Here is a 21894-nt window from a genome sequence, read left to right as displayed (position 1 = left end):
GAACTATAAAATGCGTGTTACACGCTGATTTAGACAGCACGCTAGTTCAGCTTATACCGAATTGTTACTAATAAGCTCAAATGACAGTTGTCTGTATGTAGACTAACTTAGTTTGACACTTATCTTAAAATTGGGCAGGTACTTTTAAACTTAGCTGCTGGCTGAGACAAACAGCCCCCCCTCTCTCTACCAGCACTAATGTTACCTGCACACAGTGAATCACATCAGCAGAGAGCGAGCAGGACAGAGGACACCATTACAGTTTTGCGCAAAATAAATGCGATATTTCTAAAGTTTTGACAAAGTATAATTGCGACTTGCAGGTGTTTCCAATAAAAGGTGTTTTGCGTATGAGCCGTAATTCTCGTAAAATCTCGTCCCGCGAGACTCCACTTTGTTTGCGGAAGTAAGATGTACATTCCAAATCTCTTGCAAGCTGGAACAATCATCTCGGTTGCCACTGCTGCTGTTGCAGTAGTCAGTAGTGTGGCAGCGACCATGGATAAAGGATTTCTGGGAGAGGATTGTGAACGAGTTTTTTTTTTTTTTTTTTTTTAAACTTTATTTGTGAACAAGGAATTCACAGAGGACTTGAATGTCTGGTGACGTATATTTGCGAAAAAAGTGTTTCCATTACACTTTTGCGATATGCTTCTATATATCGACACATCTGAAAAACCACCTCATGAGAGCTTAAAAACATTTTCTCGATATTTGAGAGTCTTTTTCGAAATGTAGGTGTTTCCATTAACATTTTTTATTGCAATATTTAGGTTTTGCGCATTTCTAGGGTTAATGGAAACACACTTAATGACTGATAAAAACTAAACTTCACTCAGTATTGTGATGTCAGGAATATTATTTATATAGTGACTTTGCTGTTGTAAAAATTACTGTTGCTGCTCTGGAAACAACATGTAGTTTTATTTGAAATATGCAGTTATTCATTTATTCTTTTTAAATTAATATATTTTCCAAAAAGCAATTATTTAGAAATGAAAAAGAACCAATAAGAATAGTGATAAAGTACCAAATCAGTAAAGAGTATCGATAAAAGTAGTAGTATTGATAAAATCTTAATCAGAATCAGAATCAGAATCAGAAATACTTTATTGATCCCCGAGGGGAAATTATTTATGTTACAGGTGCTCCTTGCAAGACAGGAAAGATACATGAAAATATAAGAAATTTAAACAATAGTATTAACAAATATATAGTTCAATAAACAGGAATTATTAACAAACATAAATGTAAATTTTATATATATATATATATATATATATATATATATATATATATACATACATATATATATATATTGTAAACAAAATTTACACAAACAGAATATATACAGTCAGGGTGAACGGGGTTATTGCACAAGTTAAATTAAGTTATTGCAGTGTGTGAAAGTCTCAGGGCCACTCAGAGGGAGGAGTTGTACAGTTTGATGGCCACAGGCAGGAATGATTTCCTGTGGCGCTCAGTGGTACATCTTGGTGGTATGAGTCTCCCACTGAAAGTACTCTTGTGCCTGACCAGCACATGGTGGAGTGGGTGTGAGACATTGTCCAAGACAGTTCGTAGCTTAGACAGCATCCTCCTCTCTGACACCACCATCAGAGAGTCACACTCCGTTCCCACAACGTCACTGGCCTTGCGGATCAGTTTGTTAAGTCTGTTAGCGTCCGCCACCCTCAGCCTGCTGCCCCAGCACACAACAGCATAGAGGATAGCACTGGCCACCACAGACTCATAGAAAATCCTCAGCATAGTCCGGCAGATGTTGAAGGACCTCAGTCGCCTCAGAAAATAGAGACGGCTCTGGCCCTTCCTGTAGAGAGCGTTAGTGTTCTTAACCCAGTCCAGTTTACTGTCAATGTGTACCCCCAGGTACTTATAGTCCTCTACAATGTCCACACTGACCCCTTGGATGGAAACAGGGGTCACCGATGTCTTGGTCCTCCTCAGATCCACAGCCAGTTCCTTTGTCTTTGCCACGTTGAGCTGCAGATGGTTCTGCTCACACCATGAGACAAAGTTATCCACAACAGCCCTGTACTCATCCTCATCACCCTTGGTGATACATCCAACTATAGCAGAGTCATCAGAAAACTTCTGAAGATGGCAGGTCTCAATGCAATAGCTGAAGTCCGTGGTGTAGAGGGTGAAGAGGAAGGGAGAGAGGACAGTCCCCTGCGGGGCCCCGGTATTGCTGACCACTCTGTCTGACACACAGCGTTGCAAGCGCACATACTGTGGTCTGCCAGTCAAGTAGTCTACAATCCAGGACACCAGGGGGGCATCCACCTGCATTGCTGTCAGCTTGTCACCCAGTAGAGCTGGACGGATGGTGTTGAATGCACTAGAGAAGTCAAAAAACATGACCCTCACAGTGCTCGCCGGCTTATCCAAATGGGCGTAGACGCGGTTGAGCAGGTAGATGATGGCGTCCTCAACTCCAAGTCGGGGCTGATAGGCGAACTGGAGGGGGTCCAAAAGTGGCTTGACCATGGGCCGGAGCTGCTCCAAGACGAGTCTCTCCAGGGTCTTCATGATGTGGGAGGTCAATGCCACGTGTCTGTAGTCCTTGGAGCCACTGGGACGTGACGTCTTTGACGTCTTTGGGACGTCTTTGGCACAGGAACAAGGCAGGATGTCTTCCACAGCAAGGGGACCCTCTGGAGACTCAGGCTCATGTTGAAGACATGCTGAAGTACTCCACATAGCTGGGGGGCACAGGCTTTGAGCACCCTGGGGCTGACACCATCAGGGCCTGCAGCCTTATTTGAGTGGAGTCTCATCAGCTGTCTTCTCACATGGTCAGCAGTGAAGTACATTGTGGAGGTGACGACACGTGGGGGAGGGGTGTAGTCCTCATGATGGAGAGAGCAGTCAGTCTGACCACGGGGGGATGAGGTGTGAGGAGGAGGAGGAGGAGGGGGGGTCAAGCAGGAGGGTGTTGAGGTGTGAGAGGGAGGAGTGGGGGAGGAGGGCAGAGTGGGAGATGGTTGACCAAGACAGACAGCAGAAGAGTCGGGGGGGGGATGGGCAGGGCCAGCAGTGTCAAATCTGTTAAAAAACAGATTCAGTTCATTGGCCCTGTCCATGCTGCCTTCAACTCCTCTGTGGTTGTTGGTCCTGAAGCCAGTGATGGTCCTCATTCCACTCCAGACCTCTCTCACGTTGTTCTGCTGGAGTTTCCTCTCCAGCTTCCTCCTGTACCTCTCCTTAGCCTCCCTGATCTTCATCTTCAGCTCCCCCTGTATTGTTCTCACCTCCTCCCTGTTACCAGCTCTGAAGGCCCTCTTCTTTGCATTGAGGATGGCTTTGATGTCCTTTGTTACCCACGGTTTGTTATTTGGATAACAATGGACAGTTATCCAAATAACAAACCGTGGGTAACAAAGGACATTAATGATACCCATCCCTAATGTTGACTGTTTTCATTTGGTGCAATATCAGTTTAAGATACTTAATTTTACTTTGTCTTTTAGAGTTCATCACAGCAGGGCCCTGGTGCCCAACACCTCTCCACTACAGGATGTAGGATATCAAACGGACCCTCCACAAACTGTCTCAGTAGGCACACAGTCTGTGGTATCTCAAAAGATGGTAGTGATCAGCACACACCTGTACAGGGCTACTCTGAGGGAGCAGTCTGAGAAGCAAAGGTATGTAACACAGAAATTATATACAGTACAGGCCAAAAGTTTGGACACACCTTCTCATTCAATGCGTTTTCTTTATTTTCATGACTATTTACATTGTAGATTCTCACTGAAGGCATCAAAACTATGAATGAACACATGTGGAGTTATGTACTTAACAAAAAAAGGTGAAATAACTGAAAACATGTTTTATATTCTAGTTTCTTCAAAATAGCCACCCTTTGCTCTGATTACTGCTTTGCACACTCTTGGCATTCTCTCCATGAGCTTCAAGAGGTAGTCACCTGAAATGGTTTTCCAACAGTCTTGAAGGAGTTCCCAGAGGTGTTTAGCACTTGTTGGCCCCTTTGCCTTCACTCTGTGGTCCAGCTCACCCCAAACCATCTCGATTGGGTTCAGGTCCGGTGACTGTGGAGGCCAGGTCATCTGCCGCAGCACTCCATCACTCTCCTTCTTGGTCAAATAGCCCTTACACAGCCTGGAGGTGTGTTTGGGGTCATTGTCCTGTTGAAAAAAAAATGATTGTCCAACTAAACGCAAACCGGATGGGATGGCATGTCGCTGCAGGATGCTGTGGTAGCCATGCTGGTTCAGTGTGCCTTCAATTTTGAATAAATCCCCAACAGTGTCACCAGCAAAACACCCCCACACCATCACACCTCCTCCTCCATGCTTCACAGTGGGAACCAGGCATGTGGAATCCATCCATTCACCTTTTCTGTGTCTCACAAAGACACGGCGGTTGGAACCAAAGATCTCAAATTTGGACTCATCAGACCAAAGCACAGATTTCCACTGGTCTAATGTCCGTTCCTTGTGTTTCTTGGCCCAAACAAATCTCTTCTGCTTGTTGCCTCTCCTTAGCAGTGGTTTCCTAGCAGCTATTTGACCATGAAGGCCTGATTGGCGCAGTCTCCTCTTAACAGTTGTTCTAGAGATGGGTCTGCTGCTAGAACTCTGTGTGGCATTCATCTGGTCTCTGATCTGAGCTGCTGTTAACTTGCGATTTCTGAAGCTGGTGACTCGGATGAACTTATCCTCAGAAGCAGAGGTGACTCTTGGTCTTCCTTTCCTGGGTCGGTCCTCATGTGTGCCAGTTTCGTTGTAGCGCTTGATGGTTTTTGCGACTCCACTTGGGGACACATTTAAAGTTTTTGCAATTTTCCGGACTGACTGACCTTCATTTCTTAAAGTAATGATGGCCACTCGTTTTTCTTTAGTTAGCTGATTGGTTCTTGCCATAATTTTAACAGTTGTCCAATAGGGCTGTCGGCTGTGTATTAACCTGACTTCTGCACAACACAACTGATGGTCCCAACCCCATTGATAAAGCAAGAAATTCCACTAATTAACCCTGATAAGGCACACCTGTGAAGTGGAAACCATTTCAGGTGACTACCTCTTGAAGCTCATGGAGAGAATGCCAAGAGTGTGCAAAGCAGTAATCAGAGCAAAGGGTGGCTATTTTGAAGAAACTAGAATATAAAACATGTTTTCAGTTATTTCACCTTTTTTTGTTAAGTACATAACTCCACATGTGTTCATTCATAGTTTTGATGCCTTCAGTGAGAATCTACAATGTAAATAGTCATGAAAATAAAGAAAACGCATTGAATGAGAAGGTGTGTCCAAACTTTTGGCCTGTACTGTATGTATTTGTGTTTGAGATCCAGTGCCTGTAAAAATATTTTACAGTACTGAAATGATGTTTCCCAATAGCTTCAGAATATTTATTTCTTCATCACATTATCACATGTCTTTGACATAACAAAGTCATGATGTTAGAGCAGGAAAATAAGCAATATCTATATCTATCTATCTATCTATCTATATCTATATCTATATATATATATATATATATATGTATCTAGCCTATATACAGTACAGGCCAAAAGTTTGGACACACCTTCTCATTCAATGCGTTTTCTTTATTTTCATGACTATTTACATTGTAGATTCTCACTGAAGGCATCAAAACTATGAATGAACACATGTGGAGTTATGTACTTGACAAAAAAAAAGTGAAATAACTGAAAACATGTTTTATATTCTAGTTTCTTCAAAATAGCCACCCTTTGCTCTGATTACTGCTTTGCACACTCTTGGCATTCTCTCGATGAGCTTCAAGAGGTAGTCACCTGAAATGGTTTTCCAACAGTCTTGAAGGAGTTCCCAGAGGTGTTTAGCACTTGTTGGCCCCTTTGCCTTCACTCTGCGGTCCAGCTCACCCCAAACCATCTCGATTGGGTTCAGGTCCGGTGACTGTGGAGGCCAGGTCATCTGCCGCAGCACTCCATCACTCTCCTTCTTGGTCAAATAGCCCTTACACAGCCTGGAGGTGTGTTTGGGGTCATTGTCCTGTTGAAAAATAAATGATCGTCCAACTAAACGCAAACCGGATGGGATGGCATGTCGCTGCAGGATGCTGTGGTAGCCATGCTGGTTCAGTGTGCCTTCAATTTTGAATAAATCCCCAACAGTGTCACCAGCAAAACACCCCCACACCATCACACCTCCTCCTCCATGCTTCACAGTGGGAACCAGGCATGTGGAATCCATCCGTTCACCTTTTCTGCGTCTCACAAAGACACGGCGGTTGGAACCAAAGATCTCAAATTTGGACTCATCAGACCAAAGCACAGATTTCCACTGGTCTAATGTCCGTTCCTTGTGTTTCTTGGCCCAAACAAATCTCTTCTGCTTGTTGCCTCTCCTTAGCAGTGGTTTCCTAGCAGCTATTTGACCATGAAGGCCTGATTGGCGCAGTCTCCTCTTAACAGTTGTTCTAGAGATGGGTCTGCTGCTAGAACTCTGTGTGGCATTCATCTGGTCTCTGATCTGAGCTGCTGTTAACTTGCGATTTCTGAGGCTGGTGACTCGGATGAACTTATCCTCAGAAGCAGAGGTGACTCTTGGTCTTCCTTTCCTGGGTCGGTCCTCATGTGTGCCAGTTTCGTTGTAGCGCTTGATGGTTTTTGCGACTCCACTTGGGGACACATTTAAAGTTTCTGCAATTTTCCGGACTGACTGACCTTCATTTCTTAAAGTAATGATGGCCACTCGTTTTTCTTTAGTTAGCTGATTGGTTCTTGCCATAATATGAATTTTAACAGTTGTCCAATAGGGCTGTCGGCTGTGTATTAACCTGACTTCTGCACAACACAACTGATGGTCCCAACCCCATTGATAAAGCAAGAAATTCCACTAATTAACCCTGATAAGGCACACCTGTGAAGTGGAAACCATTTCAGGTGACTACCTCTTGAAGCTCATGGAGAGAATGCCAAGAGTGTGCAAAGCAGTAATCAGAGCAAAGGGTGGCTATTTTGAAGAAACTAGAATATAAAACATGTTTTCAGTTATTTCACCTTTTTTTGTTAAGTACATAACTCCACATGTGTTCATTCATAGTTTTGATGCCTTCAGTGAGAATCTACAATGTAAATAGTCATGAAAATAAAGAAAACGCATTGAATGAGAAGGTGTGTCCAAACTTTTGGCCTGTACTGTATTTATATACTGTACTGTATGTATCACACATCTTCTTCTTCTTCTTCTTTCGGCTCTTCCCTTTAGGGGTCGCCACAGTGAACCATCTGCCTCCATCTAACCCTATCTTCTGTATCCTCTTCTCTCACACCAACTGACTTCATGTCCTCTTTCATTACATCCATAAATCTCCTCTTTGGTCTTCCTCTAGGCCTCTTGCCTGGCAGTTCCAACCTCAGCATCCTTCTACCAATATATTCACCATCCCTCCTCTGAACATGTCCAAGCCAGTCTGGCCTCTCTGACTTTATCTCCAAAACATCTAACATGAGCTGTCCCTCTGATGTTCTCATTCCTGATCCTATCCATTCTCGTCACTCCCAAAGAGAACCTCAACATCTTCATCTACCTCCAGCTCTGCCTCCTGTCTTTTCCTCAGTGCCACTGTCTCTAAACCAAACAACATCGCTGGTCTCGTCTTATACACCTTTCCTTTTAATCTTGCTGGTACTCTTCTATCACACATCACACCTGACACTTTCCTCCACCCGTTCCAACCTGCTTGCACACGTTTCTTCACCTCTTTTCCACACTCTCCGTTGCTCTGGACTGTTGACCATAAGTACTTAAAATCCTCCACCTTCAGAATTTCTACTCCCTGTAACCTCACTGTTCCACTTGGGTCCTTCTCATTCACACACAGATTCTGTCTTGCTATGACTAACCTTCATTCCTCTCCTTTCCAGTGCATACATCCACCTCTCTAGATTTTCATCCACCTGCTCCCTCACTACAGGCCACAATGTCATCTGCAAACATCACAGTCCATGGAGATTCCTGTCTAACCTCATCTGTCAACCTGTCCATCACCATAGCAACCAAGAAGGGGCTCAGAGCTGATTCTTGATGCAGTCCCACCTCCACCTTAAACTCCTCTGTCACACCTACAGCACACCCCATCATTGTTAGATGGCTCTCATACATGTCCTGCACCACTCTAACATACCTCTGTGCCACTCCAGACTTTCTCATACAATACCATGGCTCCTCTCTCCGCACCCTGTCATATGCTTTCTCTAGATCTACAAAGACACAATGCAGTTCCCTTTGACCTTTTCTGTACTTCTCCATCAGCATCCTCAAAGCCTCAAATACTCCATCTGTAGTACTTTTTCTTGGCATGAAACCATACTGCTGCTCACAGATGCTCACTTCTGCTCTTAGTCTAGCTTCCACTACTCTTTCCCATAGCTTCATTGTATGGCTCATCAACTTTATCCCTCTGTAGTTGCCACAACTCTGCACATCTCCCTTGTTCTTAAAAATCTGCACCAGCATACTTCTCCTGCATTCCTCAGGCATCCTCTCACTCTCTAAGGTTTTGTTGAGGAACCTAATCAAAACTCTACTGCCACCTCTCCTAGACACTTCCATACCTTCACAGGTATATCATCAGGACCAACTGCCTTTTCACTCTTCATCCTCTTCAATGCCCTCCTCACTTCATCCTTACTAATCTTTACTACTTCCTGCTTCACAATGGTCACCTCTTCTACTCTTTGTTCTCTCTCATTTTCCTCATTCGTAAACTCTTCAAAGTACTCTTTCCTTCTTCCCATCACACTTGTGGCACCTTACTGTCCATGCTATCATACAAGTCGTCGTACGCCCTTTGTTTTGCCTTTGCCTCCTCAACTTTCACCTTACGCTGAATCTCCCTTTACTCCTGTCTACTCTCTTCAGTCCTCTCACTGTTCCACTTCTTCTTAGCTAACCTTTTTCTCTGTATACACTCCTGCACTTCCTCATTCCACCACCAGGTCTCCTTATCTCCTTTCATTCCAGATGACACACCAATCACTCTCCTACCTGTCTCTCTGATAACATTAGCCGAGTTGTCCAGTCATTTGGGAGCACCTCCTGTCCACCCAGAGCCTGTCTCAACTCCTCCCTGAAAACCACACAACCCTCTTCCTCTTTCAGCTTCCACCACTTCGTCCTCTGCTCTGCCTTTGTCCTCTTCATCTTCCTCACCACCAGAGTCATTCTACACACCACCATCCTATGCTGTCTGGCTACACTTTCACCTGCCATGGCTTTGCAGTCACTGATCTCCTTCAGATTACATCATCTACACAAGATGTAGCCCACCTGTGTGCTCCTACTGCCACTCTTATAAGTCACCCTATGACTAGAAGAGACTCTTCTGAAAGAAAGTATTCACTACGGCTATGTCCATCCTTTTTGCAAAGTCTACCACCATCTGTCCTTCTGCGTTCCTATCCTGGATACCAAACCTGCCCATCACTTCCCCATCACCTCTGTTCCCTGCCCCGACATGTCCATTGAAGTCTGCACCAATGACCACTCTCTCACCTCTAGGGATATTCTGCCTCACTTCATCTAACTCACTCCAGAATTTCTCCTTTTCTTCTAACTCACATCCTACCTGTGGGGCATAACCACTAACAACATTGAACATCACACCTTCAATTTCTAGCTTCAGACTCATCACCCTATCTGACACTCTTTTCACCTCCAGAACATCCCTAACAAACTCCTCTTTCAGGATAACTCCTACTCCATTTCTCTTCCCATCCACATTATGATAAAAGAGCTTGAACCCTACTTCTAAGCTTCTAGCCTTGCTACATTTCCACCTGGTCTCCTGAACACACAGTATATCCACCGTCCTTCTCTGCATCATGTCAGCCAACTCTCTTTAGCTTTCCCTGTCATAGTCCCTACTCTTAGTTCTAGACTTTTGCCTTTTCTCTTCTCTCTCTGCCTATGGACATGCCTTCCTCCTCTCCTTTTTCGACTAACAGTAGTCCAATTTCCAGCGGCACCCTGTAGGTCATATTCGTGATTCGCATGTTTGATTTGGCATAGGTTGCCCTTCATGACAAAACCCTGCATTTATCCGGGCTTGGGACTGGCTCAATGAGAACACTGGCTTGAGCCCCTTGGGGGTGCATTATGTATCACACATACATGCACATATTTTCTTTCATTTTCATCAACACCCATAAAGGGCATAGGTCTCAAACCAAGTACGAGACGTCGTGTTGAGTTGGAGGACAAAGAGGGAGAAACTTAAATAGAGCTAGTAGTACCTCAAGACTCAACATATAACCCTTGCGACTCTGTTATTACAGAGGAATCTGAGCAAAAATGTATTCTTTTAGTTTAATTCTACCCTCAACAAGGCTGTAAAAACAGACCCTATATGCAGTAATTTATAAATGATTTCATTTTTATTACCAACATAATAACATCAGATAAAAGATATGAAATGGTTGTGGCATCACTTGAAATATAAACAAGAAAGGTGGATTCAGGGAAACACTTAATTTAAAAACACAAGGAAATCAATATTCAAATTCAATATTTTACAGACTGTAGATGAGGCTCGTCTTCCCCAAAATCCCCATTCCAAAGGACCTGGTATCCCAGTGTGAGAGACCCTCAAAGGAGGAAGTGGTTGCCTTACACGTCTCTCACTTCAGCCATGGGCAGCATGACACCAACGCAGTGACCAGTCGGATCAAGAAACTCCTGGAGTACAACACAGGACGGGATGGACGCCTGAATGGAGAGAATTGGACACTATTAGTGTTGCAGATAAAATGCTGCTGTGTTTATATTTATATATCTATCTATTGTATATTATTTAGTACTTTTTTTTTTGCAGTTTTTGTTTTTTACATTTGCTAAAAAATAAAGTTGTTTTGACAAAAGACTTATTTGTCTTTTCCATATGTTTTTTTTTTTTTTTTTGGTATAATGAAACCTTAGTGTTCAGAATTGAATTTACACAGTTGTATCTCATCACATGTCGAAAAAATGTACTCTTCTTCAGTTCTATGCCGTAAGGGTCCATAGTCATACCTCTAAATGTTGTGGATGTTCTGTGGGGTGTACGGATTTAAACAGGCTCCATCCAGGCTCCAGGACAGGGTATCATACATGTAGGATGAACTGGAACCTGGTTCATTACCCCAAAACCTAATAGGTAAAAAAGACACAAGGCATACTGTTTTAGAAGTAAGCAAATACTCAGGAGACAACATCACTGCATAGAACAAATACTGATCCAAGAAGCAACATGTGCTTTACTATGAAACTTTGACTTCATTTAAATGCTGTGGAATAACTGTGATACATTGGTGCACTGTACATATTGTAGATTACAAACACAAGGTGAAGATGATTATAAAATGCAGCATAGGCGTTTCTAGCCCATGTTTGGGGGTGCTGAAGCACCCCTAAATTGAATCCCAGCACCCCTAAAATTTGAGAGATTTTTTTTTATTTTTATTTTTTACTGTATGTCCTTTTTTAACAAGCTAGAAAAGTGTCAAAACCATACAGTACTTAGTTGCAACATAATATTTTAACAACAAAAATACAGTTTGATCCACCCCATCCCTCCCACCTTTCCCCGACTCGGGCTCTGAGCACTCTATCTGCACAGAGCAATGTGCTGCCTTCCATATGCAGTAGTGGTTTAAGTACCTGGCTGAAACCAGGATATGTGGCACATTTCTTAACTTCTACCACTCAATACCAACACATTATCATTACCAGTCCTCATTTTTGCTGCATTTAATCGTAGGTCACTGTTCATGTTGTCAGGTAGGAGTTAGCTGACGTTTTTTCTAGCTACAGGTGGTCAGTACCACTGTCCTCTGTTTGAATTGGAATGAGAGAAGCTAGCTGTTGTGTCATGTGCATGTGTTAATATTAAAGCCATAGGCGTAGGATAGGGTAGGGACGGTAGAGACACGTGTATGGGAAGCCGTTTTAACATTTAATCACTAGACTGGATATTCATTACTGATATCTGCAACATAATTTTGCCTAGTCAAAACTCTTATTCAAGATATCTGTAATTAGATTTTGCCTAGTCAAAACTCTAATTACAGATATCTGTAATTCAGTTTTGACTAGTAAGATTCAAACTATTTTTGCCCTTCATGTATATGGGGTTTGTCATTATAGATATCTCCAATGTAGTTGCGGATATCTGCAATTGTTATTGCGGATATCTGCAACTGAATTGTGGATATCTGTAATTCCAGTTTGAGATATCTACAATTTAATTTTGACTAGTCATAATTCAAGTTCAAGATATCTTTAATTATCATCAATTGAAGATATCTACATGGTCCTTTCTAGATACCTTGAATTGAGTTTCAGATAGTCAGAATGACGTTGTAGATATCTTGAATTCGAATTATGACTAGTCAAAATGACGTTGTAGATATCTGCAACTGAATTATGACTAGTCAAAATGACGTTGTAGATATCTGTAACTGAATTATGAGTAGTCAAAATGACATTATAGATATCCGCAACTGAATTATGACTAGTCAAAATGACGTTGTAGATATCTACAACGTCATTTTCACTAGTCAAAATGACGTTGCAGATATCTGCAACTGAATTATGACTAGTCAAAATGATGTTGTAGATATCTACAACTGAATTATGACTAGTCAAAATGACGTTGTAGATATCTCAAACTGGAATTATAGATAGTCATAATGTAATTGTAGATATCTATAATGACAAACCCCATACACATGAATGGCAAAAATAGTTTGAATCTTACTAGTCAAAACTGAATTACAGATATCTGTAACTGTAGTTTTGACTAGTCAGAATGACATTATAGATATCTGTAATTCAGTTTTGACTAGTCAGAATGACGTCATAGATATCTGTAATTCAGTTTTGACTAGTCAAAATGACGTTACAGATATCTGTAATTCAGTTTTGACTATTCAGAATGACGTTATAGATATCTGTAATTCAGTTTTGACTAGTCAGAATGACGTTATAGATATGTCATTCAGTTTTGACTAGTCAAAATGACGTTACAGATATCTGTAATTCAGTTTTGACTAGTCAGAATGATGTTACAGATATCTTAAATTAAAATTCATACTAGTCACAATGACATTACTACTAGTCAAAATGACGTTATAGATATCTATAATGGTAATTCCGGATAGTCAGACTTAGTGATTAAATGTTAAAATGGCTTGCCATACGCGCCACCGTTAGCGCTCCACACCGGAGCACCGAGTGTGAACGGTGAGTCGGTTGGTTCAGTAAATAAGCTAAACAAACACCTGTTGATGTTAGGCTAACTGAATGGCGTTCCTTGGCAACTCTGTGCTAGATAATGAGATGCTAACGAGCTAATACTAGCTGAGCTAAGTTTGGCAACTATTAGATCAATATTATATGCCAGAGAACATGAAATTCCACATCACGTGCTCCATCAGCAATCATAGATGTCACGTAGTGATGACACAGTTCAAATTAATGTTTGTAGTAAGATGAGATGATATAAACAGTCTGAATAAATAAAGTGTAAACACTATAAATATTAGCTCATTCAGTGACAGTCTTCAGCATCCATGGTGTGTGAAGGAGACACTTAGGAGAATACAGATCCACTGCTCCCAGTAAAAACACCAACACTGAGTCATATTTATGTAATAGATAATGGGTGTAAGTGCAACATTTTGCACACAGTTGTATTATGATGATTTTGGAGCATTTACATGAAGCTGACCAACTTGTGTTGACATTATGGCTGTTCTTTAGCCTATACATTCAGATGTTGTTTAATGAATTACACAATTGTAAAACATACAGTATGTTTTCCTCAGGCTACAACAATCAAAATCTATGACTGTTGCATCTCAAATTGTCCCACTGTTCACATGTCTTGCATCAATATATTTCGTGTCAGATGACAAGTAGTAGAGAGACTGGAGGAGATGGAAGAGATGGAGGAGGAGAGGCAGGAAGAGAGACAGAAGGAAACGGAAGAGAGACAGGGGGAGATAGAGGAGAGACAGGAGCCTCACAGGTGAGATTGAATTGTGAAGGATATATGTTGACAGTGAGATTCAGCATTGTGAGTAAGGGTAAGTAAAAATATTGATTCATGCATAATATATGTTTTTACCCGATATCAATATCAATTCGGATCACTATTATCAACCCAACTGCAGACCGCAGGCTGGTACTGAAGTTAAGCCCCTTTGGAGTATACTGTTATTGTTATTATTATAGTGTACCCTGGGAAGCACATATGGACAGATGTGGTGAAGTTATCAGTGTATATTCATGTAATTGATAACATTAGAGAATACATTAACCAAGACATTCTTGTATTTAGTGTAGATATCTAAATATGCATTATAAAGCAGTGATCAGTTTAACATGACGTGAAATTGCATTAAAAAATCATCAACGTACAAGTCGCCGCCATAGAGCACTTTTATGTCCCTACCAATGTGAAAATCAAACCTATGCCCTTGATTAAAGCCAAGGTGCTACTGACTAGCTAACTGACTGGATGCCCATTAACATTATAACTCCTATTGTGTTTATTTATTATTATTATTTTGTAGATTTCAAGCACTTTTCTTTTTTGAAGTGTATTTTTATTTAGGTATTTGTATTATATAATACAGACAAGAAGGAAAAAGGCAGAGACAAACATTGAAAAAGTCAATTACTGTTAATGTGTTATTGTTACATGTTGTGCATTGCATTTCAAATTAAAATCCAAAACATAAGTCCAAGGTCAATTTTTGGTATTTTTGGTACTCACTATAGGGGGCTGGTTTACTCCAGAAACATACATACTGTTTATGTGTATGTTGAGGAGCTGCTGTATCAAAATGAGTTATCCTCCCCCAGAAATTAGGGTTACGATATGTTTCTTTTATGATTCCAGTCCATTACTCTTTTGCTGTGGCTCAGCATTTAAATAACCTTTATCAGATTTGATGGTTTAGTCACAGACTTTCCCAGAAAGTGTTGTGCTTTTCTTTCACAAATGTGGGAATGAAATTGAGTTAAAATGTACAAAACAGTGAAATTTATCTTGCCTGGCTGGGCAGCTCTCTGGGTGCTCAGCACCCCTAAACCTCTGATCCTAGAATTGCCCCTGAAATGCAGCTACATTTTAGTAGAATTATTTCAGTAAACATGACAGCTAAGATATCTGAATGTACCAGTTATTTCTATTCATTTGTTTTGTATAATACAAAAATCTGTCATCTCAATCTGCTGTGGTAAAATTGATGAATTCATGGGTTAAAACTTCTGTGGTTTTAACGGGGAATGTGTTAGGAGCAGAATTTATAGTAACTTTGGTATTATTACCCAATACAAGCTACATTAGTCTCATCATAGATAAACCTGCTTAGATTAAAAAAGGAGTTATGCTTTACACCACGTCATAAAACAGCTGAGTGCTGCTGTTGGTGTTTCCACATTATGTAGTAATTGACTATGTTGTTAGAAACCTTTTATACTCTGCAGCAGATGTTTCCAACTTCATTCAGTCAGAGGACAGACATACAGTTGTTACCATAATATCAGATAAGTTAAAGTTATCGGGCTCTAGTTTCGCAGACCGGGCGCGGCGGGGGCGCAGCGCACCTGCGCTTCGCCAACTGGGTGTGGCCAGGTGGATTTTGTAAGTTTGGCACACCGTGCGCCCTGGCGCCCTCTATCCCACCTCCGTCCCTCCTACCGGCGCAAGTCGGAAAGAGGGAGGAGAGAAGGCGTGGAGTGGGCTTTACACACATCACACCAATCAAATGAGCCCCTCTCCTCGCCCTTAAATGCGCTTCGCGAAGGTGTAATGAGAGTTTACTCAATTCGCCATTGCAGAAGAGAGCAGCAGCGTCAGACAGCCAAACTTCTCCCAGGAGGAAACTGATGTTTTGGTCCGGGAGGTCTGCTCGCAGTGTCCGGATATACGGAACTGGGAGCAGACCTCCACGAGCTGATGATGCAAAGGTAGCCTGGGAGAAGGTCACCACAATTGTGAATCAGTGTTGCATTTCTCTCTCGCAGTCTCACTCTGTTTCTTTTCTTTTGACTTTTCTAAGATGACAGATGCTGAATATATACTCCCTATCTGATGCTGTGGCTGTTTGTGTTTGGCTGAGAGGGATGTGAACTCATTAGTTTGCAGGCTGTGTTAATCAAATCAGGTTGGGTTTCCATTACACGTGCCAAACGTGCCAAACGGTGCCAATCCCCTTTGATCTGACATCAGATGTGACGGGACAGTCGGTATAGAGATACATTTATGTGCTGATTGCAGATAGCTGCATTGAATAGTGGTTTTGTGGGTATTTATTACATCGTTAATGTGCCTGATATTCTGGAAACCTGCCTGTGAGGTTTTGGTGACGTGTGCGCACTGTCCGCCGGTCAGCCAAACTTCGGCTTACACTGGCTGCGTCCTGCGCTGACAGTAGACCTGGTTTCAGCTGGCGAGCTTTTAGCACACCTTCGGCGAAGCATTTTGGCACGAAAACAGCTGCGCCGCCACACCCATCTCAGCGCACCTCGGTCTGCCAAACTACCAAACTGAGCACGCCTCGGGTTGCGCTGCTCGAAACTAGCTCTGCGCGGGGTTCGCCGCGCTGCGCTGGTAAACTAGAGCCCATCATGTTACAGTTGAAATATAAGATGGCTACAAAATAAAAACTTACCACTGAGGAGAAATGTCCGGCTCCTGTGTTCGAAGCAGCTTATCGGCTCGAGTCTATCGGCTCGTGTTTCTTCACTGTAATCGATGATGGCTAACAGTCGCCATTGTTAGCTTAGTCTCTGTTGTTGTTTTGCAGCAGCCTCCAGAGGTGAAGTCAGATAAAGTAAGGGGCGTGGCATTTCCAATATAAGCTCTAAGCATTGCACCGATCACAACAGACTGAGCGAGCTGACCAATCAGAGCAGACTGGGCTGCTGTGGAGGCAGGACATAAGCCCAAACACAGCATTTCAGACAGCGGTGCTGTGTTGCTGTGTCTAACATTTGTATTTTTTTTATTTATTTTTTATTTTTTTACCAATTACAAATTACTCAGAATTATCACAATATGGAATTCAAGAACTTTGCTGTTGAGGCTTCATACATTAGTTAAGGTGATGTCATTGTGTACCTGAGAATCTCAGGTGGACTTTGAGGAAAAACAATAGTTTAAAAAATTAAAATCACTCCCGATTAAATTTTTTATAGTTAGTTTGATGTTCAGTTTCAGATTAACATTTTTATTTAGTTATGTATTACTTTGACGTAGATGTTCAGTTAATTTCAGACTCTGTCAAAAAAAAAAAATTGCAGGGAGGCAGAGAAATATCGGCAATTTAGCAGCTAGTAGCTTTTTCCTGTTCCAAACAATTGTTATCACATCAGCCTGTAAGAATCCACTATCGGTCAAACTTTAATTGTGATCATGTAAACCTGTGGCTGGTTAGGGTTAATAGTAATTACATCTATAGACATTTGACATTGCTGTCAGGAAATACATTTAAATAATAATAATAATACTTTCAAATAACAAGTACATTCATAGCCCTCTTTACGGTCTTCATTATTGTTTAATTCCATCCAGTCACATTAGGCGCATCAGCAGACAGACAGCAGACAGCATGCGGAAAGATGTTCTGTGATGCAGCAGTCCAAAAACATTAGCTCATCTATTATCAGCTGCATGCCTCCTGGGGGCTAACCCTAACCCTGATTTTGCGTGAACCACAAATACAGGAACAAAGTCCACCATGCATCTCCATATAAGGAGCCCAATAATGGCTCCTTTCCACATCTCCCCCTCCAGTGCCACCATCCCAGTCAGAGATTGGCACAAATAAATGAAATATTACTTAGTTACAAATTACAAATTCTAATCAAATGTATCAAAGTAAAATACAAAATACTGGTATGAGGAAAATATTTTAAATTAAATACAAGTAATTTGTCATTTAAAAACACAAAAATACAGTCTATACAAAGAAGTCCTTACCCCCAAAAATGACTCCATAGGTGGTTTGTACAAGCAGCTTATCACAACCTATACTTACGATCCATATTGACATAAGTAACTTATGTACATAATTTCAGTTGTGGAACAAGCATACTTATTTCAATCCAAACCACAATCTTGTCCAAGTATACGGAACAAAAATTTTAACCCATTTTTGCTCCCATTTTTCACAGGTTGAAGTTGAAGATCTAAGACTGTTTTATGCACTCAATAGCTATGGTTCTCATAACTTTTGGTCTTAAATTTGTTAAAATCCATGTTAGTGAGGACTTCTCCTTCTCCAAGATATTCCATCCACTTGACAGGTGTGGCATATCCAGATGCTCATTAACAGCATCATTACTACACAGGTGTGCCTTGGAATGGTCACAATAAAAGGCTACATTAAAACAGACAGGTTTACCTTGAAAAAAAGATTCATTAGGATTTCACATGATATGCTACATATGTCAGGTGGATGGATTATCTTGAAAAAGGAGAAGTGCTCAACACAGATTTTCACAAATTAACAACCATTTAAGGATTTAGTAGCCTCAGTATGGGTTCAACCTTAACCACTCTACATTAAGAAGATTTCCCACATCATAGATTTGAAGTGGCCAATCAGGATACCTTGGAGGTGGGGGGACCCCTCCCTTCTCCCTGCCCCCAGTATCAACATTTAAAAAAAAAACAACAAAAAAAAAACAACCTAACAACCTAACCCTAATCCCTCACATTGTAGTCTAGCAGAACACAAATAAAATATGGTAGTTCAGCACCCCCCTAAAATGCTTCTTTAAAACTGCTATAATTATATCAACCTTTGAGCCAATAGCCATAGTAAAAGGTGTCATTTATAGCTGAAAAGTCTACTTGATGCGTAAAACAACTGTTTGCTTAAAAGTTTGTCATCTCCTTTATATGTTGATGTCAGTGTTGGGTTTAACTTTTTGCGTTGCTCCCAAGCAAATATCCCTCCGTATTTTCAGGTGTAGGCTAACTCTACTATCGGAGGTTCCACCTATCAGTGGATTTCCTGGCAACGGATCTGTGTTACAATTCAACCTGCTCTGCCTGTTGTGGCTGGTGGATTAGCTAACATGTTGTATGCAAATAAGCATGGCCAGACCAGATGGAGTCAGTATCTGCTTGCAATCTCTTTTTGTCAACATGGTTGTTAAATAGCCTAAACAGAAATGGAGCAAGGACCCCTATACATATAAGTTCTTTACTCTCAAATAAATTGGGGAGTTTTGTTCTATATTTTACAAATATGCCAATTTATTTATGCTAATAATAGGTTGGATTCATGTTAATATGTATTGTCAGACATATTTAAATTTTTGAAAGAAAAGGAAGAAAAATTAAATTAAAACTTTAATTACCCAGGCAACTTCAAGCTCAACAGGCAGTGTGTGCCCCATATAGGCTGAGTCCTATGAGTCCACAGCCTGGGTTTGATTCCAACCTATGGCCCTTTGCAGCATGTCATTCCCCCTCTCTCCCCCTCTTCCTGTCTCTCTCCAGCTGTGATATAATCTTAAAAAAAGTAATATCTATACGTATGTATACTTCTTTTTTGAAGATCTGTTGAAGATCTAGGGTCTTAGTATGCATTATAACTTGTCAAACCCAACCTAACAGCAACCCAACACTGAGGCATGTAGACAAGGATAGCTCTTCTGTATGACATCACATACTAATCCTTCAGTTTATTCCGCTTGCTGCTTTTCCTATTGGCTTTTCTTGGCAAGGCCTGCCCTACTCTGCCTCTGATTAGCTACATTGCACTCCCTGATGCATCTCTCACATGTCTTGCCCATAGACTGTATATATTTGCAGTTGCAGAAATAGAAACAACAAAGGCCAAAAAAAGAGCTAGAGAGACAGAGAAGAGTATTAAGAAGGAAGAGAGGAGAGAGAGAGTGACATACTGATGTTATGTGTTATTTGCATGTTCTAATGTCCCAAAAAAGAAAAACATTTAGGTCCGTTATTTTTATTGATTATATTACTGTCGTTTATTTATTATGGTTTTATTGAGTGAAAAATAGATTTTGTAATTTATGAATCACTGACATAGCCAGATAGCCTACTGAAAGAGGCCAAGACAGAGAAATGCATTAAGTAGGAAGAGGAGAGTGAAAGAGAGAGATCAATAGGCCGACTGATGATGTCATGTTATTGGAAGACATGTTCAAATGTCACAAGGTCTTCAAAAACAAAATAATAATAAAGACAAACGTTTTAATTTTACAGTTCAAGTGAACATTTTTTGCCTGCCTATTTGTTTGGTTGACAGTTTTTCTGATATCTGAGAAAACGCTGATTTGACATAAATTAAATTTTTTCATTACTTAGCTTGCTGCATTTCTCTGGGGATAGCTTCAACAAAGTGAAACTTTATTTTGACGTAGAGTAACTGGTAGCTTGGCGGAGGGTTGTGTTGAGTGTAGGGGTGCATTTAAATAGGAGGGTGGTTTTTGGATGCTGGAACACAGTGTTCTCCTTCTCTATATCGGGGGCCACTCAGAAACAAATTCATATTGAAACCATTTTCTTTTCTTTGGTGAGACAAGGGATATAATACTAGAGGGCTAGCTAAGTGATGGTACAGTAATGGTGGTAGAACAACTGAGTGGGCCATGGCATTCCTATCCAGCCACTGGGGCCAAACATGTTTCCAACCAGATGTAGTGTAGGTATAAGGCCTTTTCAAGCTATAGCTGCTATTTGCTTGGCAAGTGCTGCCTGTCAGAGGGCTCAGTGGATTTATGATGGCACAGCTTGAGACTCACTGCAGGGCCAAATGATAGGTTGAAACATCATTTAACATTAATAAAGAGTTTCCATAGGAAAGCTTACCCAACCCAATACAAGCATGCTAAAAGGCAATGCATGCCATGTAGATCCTAAAAACATGTGTTGCAATCAATCAAAAATGTTACTTTTTCAAACAATACAGCCTAAATTCATACAGTGATAAAATAGCAGACAACAATGGATCTGTATGCCTTGAAGCCTTGCCTTAAACCCTTATTATGCTGATTTTGAAGATATGAAGGGAAGTTCCCAAGTAACAGGGCATCACAGAAGACAATCTCTGACAACCTCTAATAAGCTTTTTGTGGTGATGTGAAAAGCATTCTCCTCTGAGAGTGCCTTCCCTTCAGTGAGTTGTGGGCTTCCTGTTGATGCCAAGCCATTAGCCATTACTTGGCTTTACTTAACCACTCATAACGCATCTGAAAGTAAGAGAAATACTAATGCATTTTCATAAGATTTTCATGTATTGAAAAAAGCAAGCTCTGGACAGATAATAATATGATTATCAAAGAATATATTATGTTAATAAAAATAATGAACAAATTGATCACTAATAAGTGGAAAAAACATTGGCAACAGAAATGTTAAAAAATGTAGGAGTATACGCACATCACTTAGTTCCGGTGCTGGGCTATGAATGAAAAACGTCAGAACAAAGGGAAATCCCGCACACTCTCATTATGCTCCAAAAATCTTTACTAATTAGACAACGTTTCAAGCGTGTCATCAGGTCATCTTACAAGTAATGTGTTTTTTCACCCATATATGTAGACACCCACTGGTGACGTCATAGATCATGGGTGGTCATTCACAAAAATGTTTACACACAATATACTTATTTTAAACATACACGATCAATCAATGATGTTGACTATAACAAAAAACGTTTGTATACCACTCTGGGCATGTCTTTGAATGTTGTGGATAACCTTGGGTCACTGCTTAGAAGATACCAGTGTTTTTTTATGACTTGTTTATGACTCCCTTCCTAAAGCCGAGTATTGTAGGATGCATAAAGGACTGTTGTTAGAAGAATTATTCCGTGTGGACTGAAGG

General features: G+C 41.0%; 1 protein-coding gene and 1 long non-coding RNA gene across 2 annotated transcripts in view; one reads left to right on the top strand and one right to left on the bottom strand.

Moving 5' to 3' along the window:
* kcnk18 (potassium channel, subfamily K, member 18) overlaps positions 1–21894 on the top strand; it is a 139123-nt gene that overhangs the window by 21721 nt on the left and 95508 nt on the right. The gene's annotated exons all lie outside the window — the stretch shown is intronic.
* LOC144458347 (uncharacterized) overlaps positions 10618–21894 on the bottom strand; it is a 29351-nt gene continuing 18074 nt past the window's right edge. Inside the window, exons 2-3 of the long non-coding RNA XR_013487839.1 lie at positions 11049–11165; positions 10618–10745 (exon numbers count right to left, since the gene is read on the bottom strand). This is a non-coding gene — a long non-coding RNA (uncharacterized LOC144458347). The remainder of the gene's footprint in view (positions 10746–11048; positions 11166–21894) is intronic.

The sequence above is a fragment of the Epinephelus lanceolatus genome, chromosome 17 (assembly GCF_041903045.1).
Source record: "Epinephelus lanceolatus isolate andai-2023 chromosome 17, ASM4190304v1, whole genome shotgun sequence".
In the NCBI taxonomy this organism is placed as follows: Eukaryota; Metazoa; Chordata; class Actinopteri; order Perciformes; family Serranidae; genus Epinephelus; species Epinephelus lanceolatus.
The sequence above is the reverse complement of the archived record's forward strand: the minus strand, read 5'-3'. Positions and strand labels throughout refer to the sequence as shown.